Here is a 22,799-nt window from a genome sequence, read left to right as displayed (position 1 = left end):
CCTTCAATGATCAAAGACAGATTTGGAACAAGTAATTCAAGTCCTACTTTATGTAATCTTAAGTCTGTGTCAAGAAACAAGGCCTTAGAGAAAGCCCATTGGGTTCTGGCCTCCTGGAAGTCCGGGGAGCCAAGCTGGAATCCAGACTACCAGAAACTTACTGTGTGACTCGGGGACTTCATTTTCCGTTTCTGGGCTTTCATTTTATGCCCATAATGGTGTTACTGGGATTCATGCATAAACAAATATTTGCCAAACACCCATCAAAGATGACTAAGACATTGCTTCTTCCCTCAAGGAGGCTGTTGGACTAGGGAGTCTCTAATGTCTTTTGCTGTTCAGACAGTCTATGAACTCAAATTGCAACCATAAGTATGGATGACGGGTCAACGGCCTTTGACCCACTTCAGTGTGTCTTAGATCTAATGGAACCCAAACACAGGGTTTTGAGCTATACCCCAGTGGGCCCAGGATCAAAGCACACACAGAGACCAGTGGGTCCAGGCAGAAAGGCAAGTGAGCACATAGAAACAAACAGGACCCAGAGACTGGACATTGATTTATTCAATCATTCATTCATTTATTTAGCAAGGAGTTTCTGAGCCCTCCTTCTGTGTCAGGCCCCATATTGGGCATCTGGGGACACAGAAATGGGTCAGGTGAGGCCCCTGTATTCTAAGAGTACAATCTGATGGAGAAGTTGACATGTAGACATTGCAATTAATGGACATTCTAGGCCAAGGCTCAGAGACATGACACAACGTGCTGTGTTCAGGAGCTGGAAATGTCTGAAGCTTCAAGTGCTGGGAAGGACCATGGGCGGAGTATTCTTCTTCACCCCGCTGGTCTTGGGTGTATCTAGGTGACTTGCTTTGGTGAATGCGATGCCAACAGAACGGACTCACATGGAGGTCTTCAACGTGCCTGTGCAGTTTGGCTTGGCGCTGGCTACTCCAGTGATCCACCAGGAGAAGAGCGTGTCGCAGGGAGCCACTGCCGCCTCAGCCCAGCCCCGGGATGAAGACTGGGGAAGGCAGACCCGAATCCTACCTGCCGCCTGCAGCCGAGCCAGCCTGAAGTCCTACCTTCTGGCCAAGTTTCTACTAGATCGCTCAAGCTGGCCACCTGCAGACCTAGGAGAGAGAGAAGGGAAAAAATGGGTGGTGTTTAAAAAATAGATAAGGGCCGGCCCCGTGGCTTTGCAGTTAAGTTCGCGCGCTCCGCTACTGGCGGCCTGGGTTCGGATCCCGGGCGCACACTGACACACTGCTTCTCCAGCCATGTTGAGGCCGCGTCCCACATACAGCAACTAGAAGGATGTGCAATTATGACATACAACTATCTACTGGGGCTTTGGGGAAAAAAAAAGGAGGAGGATTGGCAATAGATGTTAGCTCAGAGCCGGTCTTCCTCAGCAAAAAGAGGAGGATTAGCATGGATGTTAGCTCAGGGCTGATCTTCCTCACACACACACACAAAAAGATAAAATTATTAGGGGAGTGAGTGCAAAGTGACGAGGCTGGGCAGAGGGGTGGGGACCTTGTTTTAACTTGTTTAATGTGCCCTACTGAGGAGTGTAGGTGCTGGTCATTCTGAGTGAGGGATGACGTGATCAGATTCGCAGGATTCTTGACTCAGAAAGAGAGACAGCAACCACAAGACCCACGGGAGCTCGAAGGGCCACAGACGACTTCCCAGCTGAGCCTTCCATCAGGTCGGCCTGTGAGGAGCACAGCAACTTCTATGCGCCACAGCTGAGGGGGAGAGCGTATCTCAGAGATTCCGACCCTGAGTGCTGCCATACCAAGGTACTGATACCTCAGCCCACCGGCAGCCTCACAAGGCCTGGAGCCGCCCAGGCCCCAGGGCCAAGAGCCTCCAGCAGAAGGCAGCCCCTCACTCCTTCCTTCGCTGTGTAAACAAATACCATCATTTTCTCTGAGTCTCAGCATGAAGGATCCGGAAGCACTGGCTTAGCGTCAGGGATCCAGGCCCTCCCTGCCCTGCTGAGGACGTGCCCTCTGCTCTGACCTGTTTCCCCCCCACAAGGTCAGTCTCCTTCAGGCCCCAGACATGTCTCCCTTCTCTCGGATGGTGGGCAGAGAGCAGAGAGCCTGTGTTGCACCTTTGCATCCATAATATTCCGTCTGAGGATTTTTTATTACCCTGTCGAGACAAAGAGCAATGAGATGCATTTAAATTCAGGACCCAACCAACTGCAGCATCGTGTCTGAATTCTTCACAGCAGCCTCTGCTCTAGCTTTGAGAGCTGCCCCCAGACTGGTCTATACTGGGCATCTCTACTGGGTGCCCTGTCCCTACCCCTTCCCATCCAGTGCTGGGCAGCACATGTGCTCAGATGCTGAAAGATAGGACAGAGTCAGTGAGGTGTAGGCTCAGACTGCTGTCGGAGCTCAAGAACGTCTGAGAGCAAAGGGCTGTGCAATTGGTAACGATTTCTGGGAGGTGGTGGGCCTTGATAATGACATTTAGCAAGGCACAGTGGCTCACAATTTAGAGGGCTTTCACATACACAGACAGGGTATCACAACAACCCTGTGGAGGAGGAACTGTCATTCCCATTTTATAGCTTAGAAAACAAAGGCTCAGCGAGATAAAGTAACTTGACAAAAGTGCACAGCCAGTAAGTGGCTGTATTAGTCAGGGTTCTCCAGAAAAACAGAACCAATAGGATGTGTATATATAGAGAAAGAGATTTATTGTATGGAATTGGCTGATGTGATTATGGAGGCTGGCAAATCCAAAATCTGCAGGGTGGGCCAGCATGCTGAAGATGTAGGGAAGAGCCAATGTGGTAGTTCAGGACCAAAGGCTATTCATTGCAGAATTCCCTTGTGCTTCAGGGAGGTCAGTCTTTTGTTCTATTCAGGCCATCAACTGATTGGATGAGGCCCACCCACATTATGGAGAATAACGTGCTTTACTCAAAGTTCACAAAATAATCTCATCCAAAACATCCTCACAGAAACATCCAGAATAATGTTTGACCAATTCTCTGGGCATGTGTCCCAGCCAAGTTCATACATACAAGTAACCATCACAGTGGTGGGGCTTGGGTTCGACCTCAGGTCTGTTGGCTTCAGATCCTGACCTTGACTACATCAGACCACCCAAAGGGGTCTGTTCTGGATTTTAAAGACGAATTTGAAGGGGTGGTGTTTAGTCCAGTTTAACAACTATTTATTGAGGGCCTTCACTGTGTCTAGCTCTACTGATATTGAGATTCAAAACAAAACATCCACCCTCACAGTCTAGTGAAGGAACTTACAGTCTAGTGGTGAAGCAGAAAAGGCATTCTGGAGAGTGGATCATCGTGAACAAAGACTCAGTGGTAGAACTGAGCATGTTAAGAAACTGGCCTGTCTGGAGTGGTGAGTTTGTACAAGGGAGGCTTAGGAACTAAGCTGGAAAAGTCCTTTGTGGCCAGATTGTAGAAAGCCTTGAGTGCCTTAGTACTAATTTGGGGTTTTAGCTTATAGGCAATGGGGAGCCAGAGAAGGTTCTTGAGCAAGAGAATAGCATGAGGAAATGACTATATTAACAGGAGGAGCAGATGGTGTATATAGGAGGAGATAAAGAAGGGGAGCCAGGGCCGGCCCCGTGGCTTAGCAGTTAAGTGCACGCGCTCCGCTGCTGGCGGCCCAGGTTCGGATCCCGGGCGCGCACCGACGCATCACACGTCAGGCCATGCTGAGGCCGCGTCCCACATAAAGTAGAGGAAGATGGGCACGGATGCTAGCCCAGGGCCAGTCTTCCTCGGCAAAAAGAGGAGGATTAGCATGGATGTTAGCTCAGGGCTGATCTTCCTCACAACATAAAAAAAGAAGGGGAGCTGGGTCAGTGTACCCTAGACCAGTGGGTGCTTCCCCTTGGCATGATTTGGGGAGCGCTGTGAAGTCCATACTTCATTCCTCAATCAAGAAAGAAACAACCAGCAAAGGCCAAGAATTTCTCCTACTTACTGACTTCTCAGGGAAGATGCAGAATTGAGGAAGGGACGCAGTTAAATGGCAGGCACTGCCCTAGGTATTTTCCCTAATTTAATCTCAAAATAACCATGTGAAGAGGACAGGACAGGGTTTATTGTTCTCCTTTGACTGATGAGGACACTGAAGATCAGAGAGATAAAGTAACTTTCCCAGGGTCACAGAGCTGGTAGATGTGGGGGTCAGCGTCCCGACTAAGCACTGTCTGATTCCACAGGCTGCACTCTTAACCACTAAACTGCAACAGAGGGTGGGGTTAGGAGGGGCCCTGGATGCTTGAGTGCTGTAAAGAGAAAAGATCAGTAAATGGAGAGGCCAAGAGAAAAAACAGAGTTGAGGAACCAAAGACCATTTTTTGAAGACTATAATGCCTCACCAAGGCCTGACTCAGGGGTAAGTGCTGGAAACAGAGACCCAGTCATATCTGGAAAGACAGGATGTCAGGTGGAGGAGACCTCAGAAGAGACAGTATCACTTGCTGGAACCCATCCCCAGCGAGAAGCCCAGCTCCACTCACTGTGCAGACAGCATTTACATTGGCAGTGGGGAGAGGGGTCATTTCTTACTGCTAGCAGGGCCTTCTGCTGGACTCTTGTCCCTGCAGCCGTCCAGTCCTTCCAGGGTTAACCCTCCTGTTCTACAGTGGAACAAGTTCCGAGGAAAGGGCAGTGGTTTCCTGGTTTGCTCCCATCTGTAACCGTTGCCTTACCTGGTGGGAGGCATCATCTGCTGTAATTAGGCTTCATTAAAATGCTGATTAATAACATCTTGCCTGGGCCAGGCATATTGATGGGATTGGCCTAGTCACTGAAAATGTTAGTGTTCTTTGCAGCAATTTACACGCAGTTAACACCCCTGCAGGGCCCAAAGGGGAGGAGACAGCAGAGGACACAGCTGTGAAAACCCCCCTACACAGGGGAACCAGATGCAAGGAGATGGCAAGAGATGGAAGTGGAGTCTGAACACGAAGGACCTTGTGGGCCAAGCTAAGCTCCTCGTCTAGGTTACAGATGGAGCATCACCAACTGGTGGCCCATGACTGACTCCTTTCTGCAGATGGTGGATTTGGCCAGAAAAATGTTTGCTGGTTGGTGAGTTGGTTGGTTGGTTGGTTGGTTGGTTGAATTCTGAGTTTGAGGGCCTTTGAACATGACATTTACTATCAAGTTTGCCACTACTCCCCTATTGTTTCATACATGTCATTGCACATATTTACATTATGAGCTCATACTCTGAAGACATTTGAGTTTGTGACCCTGTGTACCTGATGGATTAGAGATGAGGTAGTAAAAAGAACAAGTTAATAGGCAGGGGAAGTGTGTAAACATAAGCATGGACATAGAAAGGCAGAGAACAACAGCTGGGTATTGTCAGTTAGGTATTGCAGGGGCGAGACAGTATGAGGAGGAGCCCAGAGGTGGAGACAGTATGGAGCGTCCAGGGGCCCCCTTGTCATCTAGTGTGTTTGGAGTGTGAACGTAGAGTAGGCAGTGGGAGAGATGGGTCAGGAGAAAGCTGAGAAGAGATGGCAGGAGCCAGAGCCCAGAGGGAGGCCTTGAATACTGTGTTTAATGGGCTTGGACTTGATCCAGAGAAAGTATGGAACCTATTAAAAAGGGATTTAAGTCAGAGAGGGACACAATCATATGCATCTTAGAGATGTCACTCTGGCAACAGTGGTAAGAATGGATTGGACAGCAGCGAGGAGAGACCAGAGGCTGTTGCAGTGATCTAGAGAGGCGGCCATGAGGCCCGAACCAGGGCAGAGGCAGTGCAATGGAGAGGAGCAAAGGCGTGGAAGTCATTTCTGAGGTGGACTCGGTAGATCCATCGGTTTCCTTCCTTGAAGGAGACAACAATCCCCCTGGCTGATCACAGGCCTAGCTGTCAAGCCCATTGGGTTTACAGGAGACAGTACACAAACAGAGGAATGTGGGCCTCATACCTGACCTTTTAAAGAGAAATCAAGGCTCGTGGGAAGGCCGGTGTTCAGCATGAGAAGGGAAGAGAAAAGCTCTGGTTTGGGTCTCCTAGTCTCTGCTCTCTTGGATCTCACCATAGCAGCCAAACTTTGCCAAATTTTCATTTGGACTCTCACAGCTAAGCCTGATTTTACAGATCAGAACACTAGGCTTCCCGATGGCCAGCTACTTTCCCAAAGCTCCTAATGGTCGCAAGTGTTTTTGTCATATCTTTTTTGTGTTTAAGAATTCAATTTCTTTTTGTCTGTACCAATATGATTGCTGTCTGTTTATCTATCTGTAAACTGCCTTTTCTGTTTCTGTATCTCTCTTTCACTCTGTGCCTGTCTCCTTCTGACTCGCAGAATTTCTGTGTCCTTGTGTGTTATTTCTCTCTGTTTCTCTCCCTCTCTGTTTCCCTCTTTTTCTAATTTTCTCTCTTTCTCCCCCCATTGTGTCTCTTTCTCTCTATCCCCGGTTCTGATTAGACAAACGACTCAGGGAGGAGGCCAGTCTCTGCCTGGTGGCTAGGCTAATTGATGGCTGCTATAGAATTGCCTAAGCGAGGAACTCTTGTCATTAGCAAGAGATGGGTTGCCTTGGCCTACAACTAGGAAACCTTTGAAATCCTGCATCTAAATTGCCATTCTTTTGACTGCTGCTAGTGATGCTAATTAGCTGTGTTAATTGGATGTTTTGATATTTGAAGAGCAAAGCAATCCAATTCCTTCCTCCAGAAAGCCAAAATTATTAATGAACTTGGCAGCAGCTTTGGTTTTCTTTCCACAGTGGGCACAGCCAAAGATTTCAGGGCAGGGGAAGGGGTTGTTCTGAGGAAGTGTCTCGCCTGTTCCTGGGGAGAGAGAGAGGCTGGGAAGCTGGCTGTGGAGCTTCCCAGTGGTGAAATCACACAGTGGAACGAAGAGTCTCAGATCTGGAGACCAGAGACCAATATGAGGGACGTGGCTCTGCTCTGCCATTACCTGCCGTGAACCTGGGCAGCCATGCTCCAAGTTTTGCATCCTAGTGCCCAGCACAGTGCCTGGTACACAGTTAGAATTTAACACATATGTCTGAATAAATAACCAACAACAGCGTTGATTTTGGAATTGGATTCAAATCCCAGTTCGACCAATTTCTAGTTTGATGGTTTGAGCAAAAGTTACTTCACCTCTCTGGGTCTCAAATTTCCTTCCAACCACATGGTAGTGAACAGTTCTGATAAATATAATTTTCTCTAACTTGCCATATTTCATTGATGCTTTATCATCCCATCACAAATGGCACCTGGTACCCTGCTGGCCTAACCTACCTCTTAGTCTGGCTCGGATTACAAACAATGTGATTAAATCTTAGGAAAAGATAGGTACAGACTTCTGTGGGAACACAGAGAACAGAGCAACTGAGCAACTAATTCAGCCTTGAGGAATCTGGGAAGACTTCCTAAAGAGGGCAGATTTCGAGCTGGGCCTGCAGGGTGATTAAGCATCACAGAGAGGATAGGCAAGAGGGGGAAAGAGAGGAAGGCCTTCCACAAGGGCCCGATGGCCCGGGGCTATGGATGTTCTCAGACACATGAGGAGAAGACAGCTCGGACAGATTGATCATGAGTTCTCGAGACCCAGAACAAAGATGAATGAGTGATTACTGTTTCTTAAAAGTGTTGGTAGAGCTAATCTAATCTAATCTGCCCCTTTACTAGAAGGAAGGAAGGAAGGAAGGAAGGAAGGAAGGAAGGAAGGGAGGGAGGGAGGGAGGGAGGGAGGGAGGGAGGGAGGGAGGGAGGAAGGAATAAAGAAAGCTTCCTTAAAACCATAATGTTTAGGACTAGTCCCACTTTACAAATGTGATGCTCCTTCTGTGCATACCTCTATTTTGGTACTTTCACTTTGCATTGAAGGATCATCAGAAATTTAGCAGGTAGAGAATTTTGTAAGGACATCACATGGGCAAAGACACAAATGATAATGGAGCATTGGGAATGACTAGCTCTAGAGTATGGCCAGGGCTCGAGTCAGTATGGGGGGCAGGCTGGACAGGTAGGTGGGGGCCAGATCACAAAAGGCCTTGGTTCCAGGTAAAGGAGACTGGGAACTTGTCCTGAAGGTAATGAGGAGCCTTCTTCAGGTTTCAAAGACAAAGAACCACACAATGGAGAGATGTTACAGCATCTCTCCCTGATGTCCCTTTTCATAATGCCTGTTAGACTATGAGCCCTTGAAAGGAGCTAATCCTATCTGATTTATCTCTGTGTCTCCAGGACTAAGCACAGGGCCAGGAACACAGCAGGTGTTTATAAATGTTGGTTGAAAAAATTGAGGTGGGTGGACAAATTGATACCGAGAAAGGTAAATGACTGTTTACAACTAAACATTGCTATGAAACCTGGTGGCAAAGGTGAGCCTGACCCCAGGGAGAGCTTCTGCAGGTATATTATTACTACATCATATATCCCCGGGCACCAAGTTCCAGGTGATTCAGGGTTTTTGGATTTGAGTGCATCCTGTATGACATGATCTAGGGGCAGGGCTAATTACCCCCAGATCTCTGTCTGTAATACTAAATCTTTTTCCTCAGAAAGCCCAGAGGCATCTGTGCCCAACCTCAGGAAGCTCACTGGCCTTGTGTAACCTCACAAGACTCCCCAGTGTCCCAGGCCAGTGTCCTCTCCTGGGCAACCCATTGCTATTATCAAATATTTAAGGATCACCTATCATGGCCAGAGGCCTGCGGTATAGAGACATGAGTCAGACACCGTTGCTGTGCTCAAGGGCTAGTCTGAACCTGAGCACCTCAAGACGCAGACCCAGTCAGAGGCCTCTCAGTAGCCACGGTGCCCACCATACACTGGCTCAAGGAGTTGGTTGAATGATTGTGTGAAGGAACTTGAGGAGATAGAGAAGAAAAGACACCATGTATCTTCTATCACAAGGTAGAAAGCCACAGGTCTCATCAGAGAGGAATGGAGTTCAGAGGAGAAGAGTGTGCTTCCAGGAACAAGTTTCAAAAATCGTGTGAAGGAGGTGGTGAAGTCTAGGCTAAGCCTTGAAGGATGACCAGGACTGAGACCGAGGTGGAGAGAGAGCATGAGCAAAGGCACAGGCTCTGTCAATAGTTACTCAACCAATGCCCACTCAGTGTCCACTGTGTGCCAGGCCCTTGTGAGGGCAATAGGGGTACCAAGCTGCCCTCCCAGAATTTACAATCCCAGAGAGGAAAGAGGCAGGAGTGTGTGTGTGTGTGTGTGTGTGTGTGTGTGTGAGTGTGTATGTGTGTGTGGGTGTGTGTGTGTTAGGGGTAGAGGGCAGAGGACAGTGGTATAGGATTAAGGGAAGAGTCTGGAGGAGACTACCAAGTTGGTTAGGCCGGGTCCAGAACATTCAAGGATATAAAATTTCAAATCACGTTAGGCCTTTATTCTCTACCAGCTATAAAAGGTGTTTGATGTGGAAAGAAATAGAACGAGCACTTACTGAGCTCCTGCTACATCCCATGAAAAGTGCTTTCTGTACAATATTCTTATTTAATCTTCTAAACCACTTTGAAGTAGGTCTGTGCATCCTCGTTTTACAAATGAGGAGCCACGTTTAAGCAACTGTTTAGTGGCGGAATCTTTGTGACTCCAAAGTCCTTGATTTTTTTATAGTACAGCATGCTGACCTGACAGCATGCTCATTCTGTACCCTCTCCATGTGCTCTGGTTGATTGTGTGTGTGTGTGTGCGCGCGCGCGCGCACGAGTGCATGCTCCTGCTCACGTTTGCCTGCAAACAGGTACCAGCTGTGGGCTCAGGGAGGTTCTGATTACTTCCGTCCAATTAATGCTCTGTTCACTCTTGCTGTCTCCTTGTGATTAGAATTAATTGCTGCTGATTACACTGTGTGGAAGGGAAAGGACGGTCGTCAGCAGTTCCACTCAGGGGATAGAAACATTGTAATGCAAAACAAAACTGCTTCCTGAGGACTTGAATTAAGAAATTCTCTCTGTTGGAGAAAGATTAAGCATTCTGTGACCAAAATCAATATTCTATGACCCCCATCCAGGCAGAACGACAGCCTGCCCCTCTTCTGGTCAGGAGTGAAGATAACAGGAAGTGAGGCAGTATATTTCCTGGGAAAATTGGTTGTGTGTGAAAACTGTCCATGTGATTTTGCAAACCTCTTCCTCCTCTGTAAAATCAGGAGGTTTCATGAGGTCAACTGCAAAGTCTCGTATTAGTCAAAATTCCTCTAGTTGCAAGTGCCAGAGTGGCCAACTCAAACTGACTTACGTAAAAAGGGGAATTAATTAGCTCACAAAATGTTCAAGTCCAAAGGAATACTGGTTTTAGGCATGCCTGGGTCCAGAGACTTTCACTGGGTCATCAGGCCTTGGTCTCCAGCTGCTTCCTGAGTGTTGGCTCCACTCTCTGACAGGCTTTCTCCCCGCAGGGAAGCAAAATGGCTGCCAGCAGCTCCTGGTGGATCCCATTCCTCTCAGCGTTAAGGGTGATTCCGTTTCTCACAAGTCCCAGAATTAAGACTCATTGGGCCATTTGCCACATCTAACTCATCACTGTGGCAAGAGAAATTCAGTACTCTGATTAGTCGGAATAGGGTTGACTATCCCCACTCAGAGTCTGGAGGGGTCAGCTCCTCCTGAGCCACAGGGACTGAGACTGAGGGTTCAATGTGGTAAAATGAGGTGTTGTGAAAGGGGAATAGATTAAGAGCAGGAAAACAAAACAGGACAGATGCCCACTATTGGTACCCTCCCGCTCCGATATTTTATGATTCTCTAACCACTGGTGCACCTAAGTTCAGCCTAGAAAATATGAAGGTCATTAAAGTGTGGGGAGTACTTGAAGTCAGGAGGTGTGGTTAAAGGCAGAAGAGAGGACGCAGTATCTACTTTTGAGCATCTACTTCAGTTAGGCTCCATACTGGGCACTTTCACATTCATTATGTCATGCAATCCTCACAAAACTCTAGTTAGTGGCTGTTGTTATTCCCACTTTGCAGAGAAGGAAATTGAGGACTGAGGCTGAACATCTTGTCTACGGCTTATTTATTTATTTGTTTACTTATTCTTCCCACAAATATTCTTTGGTGGAGTTGTACCAGCCTGTGGGGAACGAGGATGGGGAAGATGCGGGCTCTGCCCTCCAGGACTCACAGTCTACTGGGGAGAGAAAGGCAAAGGGCAGTGGAGATAATGGTGCAATGGGTTCAGTCCCGGTGTGGTGGGAGCCAGCTCAGGTCTGCTGGCTCCCAGGCCATGCTCCTTTTTGTCCCCTCCAGGCAGAGGTCCAAGGTTTTCCGCTCTGCCTAGGTGAGGCATTGTTCTGACAGTCTATGGTTCAAGAAGATGTGTGTCCCTGGAGGCTCAGTAGTATCAATTGGTTTCACTCTCTAGCTATAACTAACCTGGTTATCATGGGAACCTGACCCCTTTACCCCAGGGTCACCTGCATGGGACAACAAGGTCATCATTTCCTCCACAAAACCTTTTCATCTCTGCATCCAGGCAAGAGCTGCCTCTTTGGCCTTATGTGGGCTCCTTGGAAAAACTTATCAGATGGATGTATTCGCGGTCTCTTTCTCCCTTCATCGGACAGCCCCTCTTCCAGGGACCCTAGTTCTGGATTTTTCCTCCTCCCTAGGTGTGACAGAGGAAGAACAAGGCCACGTTCCCTTCTGGAGTTGGCCATGTTTGTTTGCAGCCTTCCTCGCACTGACTCCCACATCTCAGCACTTGTCTTCTCATAACCACATTCTCCGTCAGCCACTAGGAAGTGACCTCCATTTCTCCTCCCAGTGAAGCCCTGAGATGACATCGGCCCAGGAGGAAGGAGGGGACAAATTTCCCTCCAAATTCCTACCATAACAGCAAAATATTAATTGAACATTTAAGGTGTCATACACTAGGCTAGGAACAGGAGAATTATCAACAAAGCAGACATGGGTTTTGCGATCATGGAACTTGGTCTTCTAGTAGAAGAGACAGATATTTATCAAAAACCACATATACCCATGTAAAGTTGCCAACATGAGAGAACTATGAAGGGGCGCCAGGAAGTGCCGGGAGGATATATGATGGTGGGCACTGACTTGGTCACGAGGCCAGGGAAGGCTTTCTTGAGGAAGTGGTGGTTGAGCTGAGGGCTGAAGAATTAGTAGGAGTTACCTAGGGGCAATGAGGCAGGGGTCTGGGACAGCCTCTCAGGCAGAGGCTCTGCCACAGAGGGAGCATGGAGTGGCTCATGGGATTAAGAAATCCTGTTGCCCAACGGATAAATGAGAGCATGGGATATAATATGACTTGTTGTCTTATTGTTACTAAAATAGAGCAAGACTGAGTGAGATGTGGAGCAGGCATGTTTTATATCCTGACACTGAGCAGATCCTGATTAGTGTCTGTCACAGGGAGAGAGGCAGCCAGGCAGACAGGCAGATAGACAGGCCAGCTGGCCCATCGGAGGTGTGGGAGAGTGAGAATGGAAACAAAAAGAAAAGTCTCATAGAAAATATATTCTACCCTAAAGATTGGATAAATATGTTAATCTCACAGGGAGTTTAAGCCAAGCTTCTTACCCATCCTGTGAGCGGGTACACTTCAGTTTTGTCTGACATGAAACCAGGATGTCCCCAAAAGAGTGTTAGATACAAGGAAGTGACAATAATTAGACATTACAATGGAGTTTCATTGTAGGGGTCGTAGGAGTCACTTGGCACAACTGTGCAGCAAAATAAAATGAGGCAACACTACTACTAAGAAGAGTTCCATGGAAGGTCCTCTAGGGAGCACAGAGCTCCCTGGCTTCTAGCAGCCACATGCAGACTTCATACGCAGGATCAATGGTGACACCACCACCCAGATCCCCAAGACAAGAACCTGGTATGCTATCCTTCATGCCTTTCCTAGTTCAGCCACTTCTGCCAGCACCCCCACATTCAGCCCCCAAGTCATATCAATTTTACTTGAAAAATATTTCCATCCCTTTCTCTTTACTCAACTGCTAGTGTCCTAGCTCAGGCCTTTACCATCCTCCCTGGACCAGAACTGTCCTCCATGTCTCCAGGCCTGGTCCCTTCCAAACCATCCTCCCCCAGGGCCACAGGAGTGAACGGCCTGAAGCCAAATCTGACATTCTCTCTCCATCCCTTAAAACCCTGCCAGGTCTTCAATACCTGCAGCATAAAGTTCATGTTCATTACATCACACAAGGTGCTCATGACCTGTCTTTGTGTATTTCTCTTGCTTCCTTCTTCAACTTGTAGAAGATATTCCAGCCACGCCAAATGTCCTAGAATCTTTGACAGGATCGCCATGCCTCAACACATTTGCACATGCCTCTGCCTTTGTTCAGAGGTGCCTTTCCCTGCCGTCACCCCCCGTTTCCCTGGCCAACTCCTACTTTTCCTTCAAGTCTCCCAGATTTCAACCTTATTCTACATGTATTTGTTGTTTATTGACTATCTTTCCTACTGCGATGTGAGCTCCACGAGAAGAGAGACCCTGTTGTTTTAGGCACAGTTGTATCTCAGCATCTAGAAAAGCACCCAGTACATAGTAGATTCTCAATTGTTTGTTGACAAAATTGTTTAATGAAGACTCATCTCCAAAAAAAAAAAAGATCCCTCTACCCCCAGCTCAGGCGTTGCCTCCTCTAAAAAGTCTTCCAGGATCCCTCCAATGTTAAATCTTACACTCTGTGGCCCCACTTCCCTTACTTCCCTCTGCCACAAGAGTCATTGCCCTGGATTGCAAATTTACGTGGCTTCTCTAAGGGCTGCTCAAGGGCAGGGACTGACTTCTCATCTCCGAATCCACAGCAACTGACCCAGAGCTTTACACGGCAGATAATAAATATTAATAAATGAACGAATTCATTTTAAGAAAGTTAAAATAATAAAGAATTACAGCATATATATATAAAAAAAAAAATAAGCCTTGAAGTGGGACAGACCTGAGTTTACGCCTTAACCTCCAATTGTTAACCGAGTGATGTTAGATAAGCGACATCTCTGAACCTCAGTTTTCTAACTTGTAACATGGAGATAATTAAATCTACCTTGCTTGTGCATAATAAATGAAACTAGCACAGTGCCTGGAAGGTAGTCAGTGATCATAAACATTAATTCCATCCCTTGAGTTTCAAGTTCAAGGCAACAGTTAAAAAGAAAATAGCTCAAGGGCAGGAAAGAAAGTCATAAAGTGTTAGAGCCAGGAGGACCCTAAAGATTGGAATTTAAGCCCGCATCATGCCCTCCCTAGGGATGGGATCATGTCTGTTTTGCCTGAGATGGAACAAGAATATCCCAAAATGAAGCTTAAATGCAAGGAGGTGGCCGAGAATGAGGTATTATAATGGAGTTTCACTATAGTAATGGCCATCCCTTGGTGACACTGTGAAGTAAGCCCAATTCCTCCTAATTATACAAATGGGGAAATTGGAGCCCAGGATGGGGTCAGTGACCTGCCTCAGGTCATACGGCAATTTGGGGAAAGCTGACGCCCAAATAAGGGTCTCTTGACTCACAGGATGTTGCTCATCCCATTAATCCATGTGAGCGCTGCAGGTCCAGGCCTCATAGGGAGTGAAGACACGAGGAACAGGGGAGTGGGCTTCTTTTAAAGATCAGGGACCCCATATCCTGCCCCTTCAGCAAACCCTTAGCGGGCTTCTTTAATTCTGAGCTAGTTTCAATTATTACTTTGCATTCCAGCCAAAAAGACTGACCCCCAACTCTCAGCCATGGAATGGCCCAGACCCCAGCTGAGCTTTGCAGCCACCTCCTTGGGACCATCTTGGCTGAGCTGTTCTTTTGATCCCTCAGTGGACTGGGGTCGCCGACTCCTTGAGGCTCTCTAAGTTAACGCGGGTACACTTGGGATAGAGTCTACATACTGTTCACTCCATTCCAGGTCTAGCTTGATTTCACTGCCCACACCGCCAGATTCTCACTACTCCTGAAGAGTCAGGACATAAAAAGCGAATGAGTCAGGATACGAGAGGAAGGAATATTACCTGGAAGGTGATGATAAACTCAAGAGTCTCCATCCACAGATCTAGAGCAGAGATTCCTAACATTTCGGAGGATGCAGATTTCTTTGAAAATTATAGAAAATTATGACTATTCTCCCCAGAAAAATTCACATGTACACATAAAATTTTGCCTGTAATATGAGAGGGTTCAGAAACGCCCTAATGGCCCCAGGTAGGAACCTGATCCAGAGGCTTACAAAACTTTAGAGCCAAAAGATTTCAAAACATCAGCTAGTCACCCCTCCCCCAGCTTTACAGATTGGAAAATTGACACCCGCAGGAGACTTGCCCCACACAAGGCCACGCAGCCACCCAGAACCCGAGCTGAGGCCAGACGCCAGGACCCACTGGAGCTCCTCCACTTGCTACACCTCCTTCCCTTTCCGCTCCCCACCTGATCCAAGATGCTGCTATACAAATAGTTATGTTGGTCTTTTTGTCTTGTTTTTACTGTGCATCAGTTGAAGCTTCTGAAAGTATCTATGAGCATCTCTCAGAGAAGCAGAGCCTCTTCTGTGGCCAAGGCACATCCAAGTCCTTTGCTGAGCGGGCCCCAGCCAGGCAGGCACAGCAGATGCTGAGAGCTGACTTCCAGGGCCGTGGTTGACCATCAGTGGGGAAAGGGAGGCCCTGCAGGGAAATCGCTGGTGCCTGGAGTGGAAGAGGAGGGGAAGTGAGGGAGCCACAAAGCAAGCCATTGTGTGGGGGCTGGAGGGAGAGACTAACTTGCCTCTCGAGTGAGAAGTGAGTCTGAGATAGACAGATGGGCTATACCTACCTAACTAGTCCAGGGCAAGTAGGGAAGGGAGAGCCATCCCGAAGGCTGCGGTGTGCTGGAGATGAGGGAGGCCACTCTTCCTGCCAAAGTGCTGGGGAGAGGGGTTAGACGGCCATCCTATGAGGTTAAGGCAGCCGGTGAGGGCAGGTTCCTTTCTCTTTCCCCTATCCCCAAGGATCCATTCAGGGATTACTTTTTCCAGGTAGGGAAGCTGAGGCCCCTCCCAGTCAAGCTCTGGCCCACCTCGCAAGCTCCTGCGCACACCCCTCTCTCCCACTTCACCTGCTGCCCCTCCATCAGATACTGCGCCTCCTCTCGGCCACTTGTCCTCGCCCAGGGTGAATTCCCCTCCCTCCCCAGGGAATGTGTAACAATGTCTGAAGACATTTTTGGTTGTCACACGGGGTGGGGAGTTCTGCTGGCATCTGGTGGGAGAGGCCAGGGATGTTGCTAAACATCCTACAACGCACAGGACAGCTCCCTACAACAGAGAATCATCCAGCCCAAAATGTCAATAGTGCCTGGACCATAAGCAGCTCGAGGGCAGGACCATCCCTGTTTTCTTCACTCTATCTACCCAGTGTGTACATACTCTGTAAACCCATTACATGGCCCAACACACAGGAGGTGCTTGATAAGTGTCTGTTGAAGGAATAAATGAGTAACAAATAATGAATGAATGACAACAAACTGCTAATGTGGTCTAAAGTGCAAAAATCCCCCAAGGGCATCCTATCCAGAATCAGGCACGTTATAACCCAAGGTCAGATCTCCATCTGTCCTAGCCCAGCCAGCCTCTAGCCTGATTTCTCTTCCAAATACCCCATCAGAGCGGTAGGCACCATCCTCATGCCTGAGAAGGCTGGCACTCACCTGTGAGGCAGGAAAGGCTACCCCCTGCTCCAGGGAGACACTTCTCCTAGGGAGGAGCAGAGAGAGAGTAGGAATTAGAACTAGAGATCATCTAGTTCAACCTCTAGCCACTTTTACAGGAGAGGAAACTGAGGCACACAGCATGGAAGGGACCTGCAAGGTCTTATCCCTGAACAGCCAGAAAACACAGAATTTTAAAAAGAATTTCTTCATCTCTCCCTCCCTCTGTCTCTCTGTCCCTTTTTTTCTCCCTCCCTCCCTATCTTGTTTTTGGTGTGTTTGTTTGCTCCCTGCCTCTGTTAATAGGCCCAACATGAGCCTAAATGGCTCTGGAAACAAGTCTGAACATGACACACCTTTGTCCTTGAAGAGCTCACGCTTTGTTGGAAATGACAGGTTCATAAATAATAGTGATAATAAAAAGAGCCACTACATGCCAGTATTGTGCTGGGTGCTTTGGATACATGATTTCTGATCAGCACAATAATCCTGTGAAGTAGATAGCATTAGCCATTTCAGAGATGAGAACACTGAGGCTCGGAGAAGGTAAGTAGCTTACCCAAAGTCACACAGCTAAACGTGTGGGAGCCAAGATTAAAACATATGTTTTTCAGACTCTAAACCTCACATTCTACATAGATGCACAACATGATACAGGGTCAGGGGACAAGGCTTACACTAGTTTATGAAAGGCCACGGATGCCAATCGGTGCAGGGTTCTAAGTCAGGAAGTGACTCTCACTCTCAGCAAAAATCAGGAGAAACTGAAGGCAAGAAAACCAATTAGGAGGCTGAAGCGATAGTTCAGATAAGACATAAGGGTCTGGACTAAAGGAATCGTAGTGGGAGAAGAGGAGGGGGCAGGTTTACATTACGTTTAAGAGGTCACAGAAGCAGCACATGTTCCAGTCCAGGTATTTCTCTCCCTTGAGAGGCAGCAAATAATGCAGAGAAAGAGGACTCTGGAGTTAGACATATCTGGGTCCAAATCCCGGTAAATCCACTTGCTGCTTGTGTGGGAGGTACTGGGCATCTCCCAGAGATACTGAGGGTCATGTGGGTGGTGCGGGTTGAGTGCCCAGCAGGGTGTCCAGCACGGAGCCAGAACTCCACTGCTGACGCTCCCCCAGCATCTTCATCCTCAGCGCTCAGCTCAGCAGATGAACCCTGGGAGCACGCAGTAGGCTGCATAATGGCCCCAAAGATATCCAGATCCTAATCCCTGAAACCTATAAGTGTTACCTTATATGGAGACAAGGTCCTTGCACATGTTATTGTTAAGGATCTTGTGGTAGGAGATTGTCCTGGATTATCTGGGTGGGCCTTTAAGGCAATCACATGTATCCTTGTAAGAGGAAGGCCCAGGGAGATTTGACACACACAGCGCAGGAGGAGGCCATGTCACCACAGAGGCAGAGACTGGAGTGACGTGGTTACAAGCCAAGGAATGCAGGCAGCACCAGGAGCTGGAAGAGGCCGGAAACGGTTTCTCCTCTCAAGAGGCTCCAGAGGGAGGGGAGCCTCCAGAACTATGAGAGAAGAAATTTCTGTTGTTTTAAGCCACCAGGTTTGTGTTAATTTGTTACAGTGGCACAGGAACTAATATAGGGCCTCACAGTTATCCTCAACTTGAAGTGATCTTGAATGACTGGACACCCTCCCCACCTTTTGTACGTGTGCCCTCATCTCCAGCCTCCTCCTTAAAGTGAGCCTCTCAGACGACACCTACCGGTTTAAGTTGCATTTCACATATCGAAGAGGCCTCCATTCTTGTCACTGTCTCTCCCTTCCTTCTCTCTGTGCTTCTCTGCCTCCCCAGCTGTTTCTGTCTCTGTTCCCTTCTTGTTGCATCTCATTTACTGCCTCCCCTCTGCCTGTGTTTCTCTGCTCTTTTCCTTCCGTCTTTCTGTCTCACCCTCTGCCTGTCTTCTCTCCTTCCCTCTCTCTCCCTCGTTGTCTACATTTGTATCTCTCTCTCTCTCAGTTTGATTCTCTCTCTTTGTCATTCTCTCCCTATTTTTCTGTCTCTCTGCCCCTCGCTCCACTTCTCTCCAGGTTTCAAGTTTGCGTCTCTCAGCCCCTCTGACGATCTTTCTCTCCTTATCTTTCTGCTCCATCCTGATCGGCTTCTCTTTGTCTCCTGCTGTCTGTTTGCATCTCTTCCGCTTTTGGCCTCTGCCTCTGCCTCTTTCCCTCGCAGTTGTGTCTCTGTGTCTCCCTCTCATTCTCAGGCCTCCTCACCTTGGGGATGCCTCAGGACCTGTCTGCAATTCCATCAGCAGCCTCCACACTGCACTTCAGAGAAGGATTCGTCTGTTTAGTCGTGCACCTGTCCGCCACTGAGGGAGGATGGGTGAGGGAGGCAGAGACAAAAGATATTTCACTGTCGCATTGTTCTTCTGGCTTTACCTAGAGGCTCCTAGACAGGTGCCTCTTAATGTTCCCGCAGTGCTGTCAGCCTCGCCAAAGAGAAATCACTTTTCTTTGGCCTGCCCCTCTGCAGAATTAATCTTTCCCCATTAATGATGATCATCTGTTGCCCACAGGGGTAGGAGTGTGAGCAGAGAAAGAACTTTAGGTGGGGGCTTCCAACCATGGAATAGGTAGGAATTACATTTTCTTATTTGTAGGCAGGATGATGGCAAGGAAAGACCTTCATGAGAACAGGGATTGTATTTGTTTTTCTCTTCACTGTATCCCAGCTCTTAGAACAGTGTCTGGCATGTAGAAGGCACTTTATAAATATATGAATGAATGAGTGAATGAATGAATGAGTAAATAAATGAATGAATGAATGAATGGGCTTCAATCCTCCTTGTGCCAATACTTGATGTGCCTCATTGGATGAGTCACTTCCAATTTCTCATCTGCAAAACGGAGATAGTAGTGAGACCTGCCTGCAGCACACAACTGTGGGGAGAAAGGAAGGGAAATATGGTGCCTGACGGGTGGGACCAGACCTCAGGTCCCTTAGGGGCAGGGCAAGCCAGGTGAGCTCACTGTTGGCTCTGGAAGAGCTGCAGGGAATGACAAGTGTGGAAATGGCTCCAGAGATGAGGGCCTATGAGGGAAGGAGCAGGATGGGGAAGGGAGGCCACAGGCCAGGCAGGAGGATGTTTGTGAGACGCATCCTCTCCGGGACTGCTCTGGGAGGTGGGGAGGACCTTCAACCAGGAAACAACCATGTGCCAAGTAGCAGGCATTCCTGCCTCCCACCAGGGAGGACTGGGCCCCGAGGCTGGCTATTATCCCCAGTAGTGGGATGGTGCTGGACTTAGCGAGAGCCCAATTATGAAAATGACTGGTCAGGGCTTGTGTTTCAGATGAGGATCAACCCATCCTCGGTTCCAGCCGGCTCCTTCACCTCCTCCAAGCCCACTGAAGGCCCACCTTTCCAATAAGGCCTCCTCTGACCACTCTACTTAACGCTGCGACATGCTCCCTGCCCCCTGCCCCCAGCACTCCCCTTACCCTGCTCTTTATCTTTACTTTATAGCACTTAGCACTTTCTGGCATTCTCAATAATTTATGAATGTATTCAACTGGCAATTTGTCTCCCATAGCAAGGAGGTAAGCTCCATGTAGATGGGGATCTGTGTCAGTTTTGTTTGCTGTGTATCTCATGTGCCTGAAATAACTTGGCACATAGTAGGTGCTCAATGAATATTTGTTGACTGATAGAATGGAGATTGGATATTTCATAAGCTTATGTACTGAGGCCTTTGCTTGACCATACCATGTTAATGATGGAAAGGACTTGAGAGACTATATGTTCTACCCACAGAGAAGTTAGGCCCAGAGAAGGGGAAGGGCCAAGGTCATGTGGCTAGTTACTGATTGAAACCAGGTTGGGCTCTTGATTCCCGCTATGTGCTCCTTCAATGCACCAGATCTGAGGTCCTGAGACAGGAGAACAGAGGGCTCTGCAGTCACTGCCACTCACCTGAAGAGCTGGGGACACCCTGCGAAGGGGCGTTCTCTGAGCGCAGGGAGCCCTAGGTGGAGAGCTGAGCAGAGTGGAGCACAGGGCCAGACAATTGGCGAGTATCTGTGGCACACACACATTTTCATCGAGCACCTACTGTGTATACCAGACACTGATCTAGGCACTGGTGACACAGCGGAAGACAAAACAGACAAAATCCCTGCCCTCCAGAGTTCCTGGGGCTCACCTTCTAGAGAAATCAAGATAAGAAAACTAATGGAGAAAATGACCGTGTTATGAGCCAAACTATTTCCATTGTCTGATTTTTTCCTGTTTCTGATTCAAGACCTGGACGCTTAACATCTCATAGTCGCCTTAAACTCCAACTGAACTCCTGCTGTCTCCCCTGACCCTGTCCCACCACCCCCTGTCCTCCACACTCCAGATCACGGCGCCCCGTCCACCAAGCTGCTAACGCGAAATACACAGGGGTCATCCTTCACGCCTTCCTCTCCCAGGCCCTGCGTCCAGCCTGCCAGCAGGTCCTGCCAGTTCTTCCCCCAAACGCATCTTCCCGTCTGTACTGTCTCTGTCCTGGTGCAGGCCCCTCACCTTTCTCCTGGACCGTTGCAGTGGTCTCCTGGCTGACGCGCCTGCTTCCACTCTTGCTTTCTTATTTTAGCACAGCAGTGACCTTTTGAAGATACAGATCAGCCCATCTCATTTTCCTGCTTAAACTTCCTCCGCAGCTTCCCACTCACTCAGACGATCCCCACTCCTCAGGCGGCCCCGAGTGAGGCTGTACGCGACCTAGCCCTGCCTGACTCTCCTCGCCAGCCCTCCCGAAGTCCCTCTGTCCCACCCAAGGACCCCTCCCTCCCGAAGTCCCTCTGTCCCACCCAAGGACCCCTCCCTCCCGAAGTCCCTCTGTCCCACCCAAGGACCCTTCCCTCACGCCGCCCTGCCTTCTTCACAGATGCTGCCGTACCCGCTGTCCACTCTCAGTTCACACGGCGCCCCCCACCCCGAGAGGCCTGTCCAAAGCAGCACCTCCCTGCCCTCAGCTCCATTTTCTTCGGAGCACCGTTATAGCCACAATAGTGTATTTGTTTGGGTTTTTTATTACTTTGTTAAGTCTCTGCTTCTAGACTTAAGAACCATTGTTTTGAGTTTTGTTTTATTTTGTTGGTTCTTTTTTTACCACAATATAACCTGAGCCTTCCAGAGAGCCTGAACATAGTAGATGATCAATAAATAAATACGGGGTGCACAAACGATAGACACAACCACAGATATTCACTGGTGTTTATTGCCTACAGAATGGTGGTTTAGATTCCTGAATTTGGCATTCGAAGCCTTCACTGATGCATCTCCAGCCGACTACCGCAGCCTCACCTTCCACTCTGTGCTTCAGCTCCCGGGGTCCCGGGCCCTTCTCTGTCTCATTTCCAGCCCAGGGTCATGTGCCGGCCACACTGTGTTTCTACTGGTGCTCGTCTTTCTTCCTCCCCCTTTCCCGAGTTGTTTTTGTCCTTCAAATCTTTGTCACACGCCCACTTCCATGAAGGCTTTCACAATTCCTCCCTTTGGAATTCGATCTCCTTCTACACGTCCACAGAACTTAGTGTGTGAATTTATGACCGCACTCAGGCGAGCAGGAAACACAGGCACAGTGTCAAAAGGCACTCAGGCTCATATGCTCCCTCTGTCACTTGCAAGCCAGGAGACTTGAGGCTAATCATACAAACTCTCCTTTTCCAGTGTCCTCTTCTGTAAAATCTGTGCCGACCCTGCAGCGTCGTGGTGGGGATGGACAGTAACCACACGGCACAGCGCACGGGGTAAGCTCTGAAAAAACAGTAGTCGCTTCTGTGAAGGTGACAGTGCACCAGCCTGCCTGGTAGTGTGGCTAACTGGGACGTGTTAGTTTCCTCCTCTACACTGTCAACTGTCTCTGTCTAATTCTTCTTTGTCTAATCCCAATCCCTGTCTCTCTTCGTAGCAGCATACACACAGGAAAAGCCCAACACGTTTGAATGAATGAATGAGAATGAACGGTAAATGTCCAAATCCTCATCACCTGTTCAAGGTCTCAGGAAGTAAGAGGCTGGAGCTATTGACACCCAGTCTTTGGTTTAAAGCAGCTCTGAGCAGAAGTCACCGAATCAGTCTGAGCTTCAGAAAATCCCAGCCAAACTCGCCTGCTTTACCAACTCAAGTGTCCTGA

The 22,799-nt window shown here is 48.5% G+C and overlaps 1 long non-coding RNA gene across 2 annotated transcripts in view; it reads right to left on the bottom strand.

Annotated features, from left to right (window-relative positions):
* Positions 1 to 554: 554 nt before the first annotated feature.
* Positions 555 to 22,799, bottom strand: part of LOC131412605 (uncharacterized) — a 39,365-nt gene continuing 17,120 nt past the window's right edge. The window contains exons 3-5 of one of the 2 annotated variants that reach the window (XR_009221814.1): positions 16,648 to 16,693; positions 2,032 to 2,166; positions 555 to 1,133 (exon numbers count right to left, since the gene is read on the bottom strand). This is a non-coding gene — a long non-coding RNA (uncharacterized LOC131412605). The remainder of the gene's footprint in view (positions 1,134 to 2,031; positions 2,167 to 16,647; positions 16,694 to 22,799) is intronic. The other variant, XR_009221815.1, reaches the window with a different exon arrangement.

The sequence above is a fragment of the Diceros bicornis genome, chromosome 13 (assembly GCF_020826845.1).
Source record: "Diceros bicornis minor isolate mBicDic1 chromosome 13, mDicBic1.mat.cur, whole genome shotgun sequence".
Taxonomy (NCBI): domain Eukaryota; kingdom Metazoa; phylum Chordata; class Mammalia; order Perissodactyla; family Rhinocerotidae; genus Diceros; species Diceros bicornis.
The sequence above is the reverse complement of the archived record's forward strand: the minus strand, read 5'-3'. Positions and strand labels throughout refer to the sequence as shown.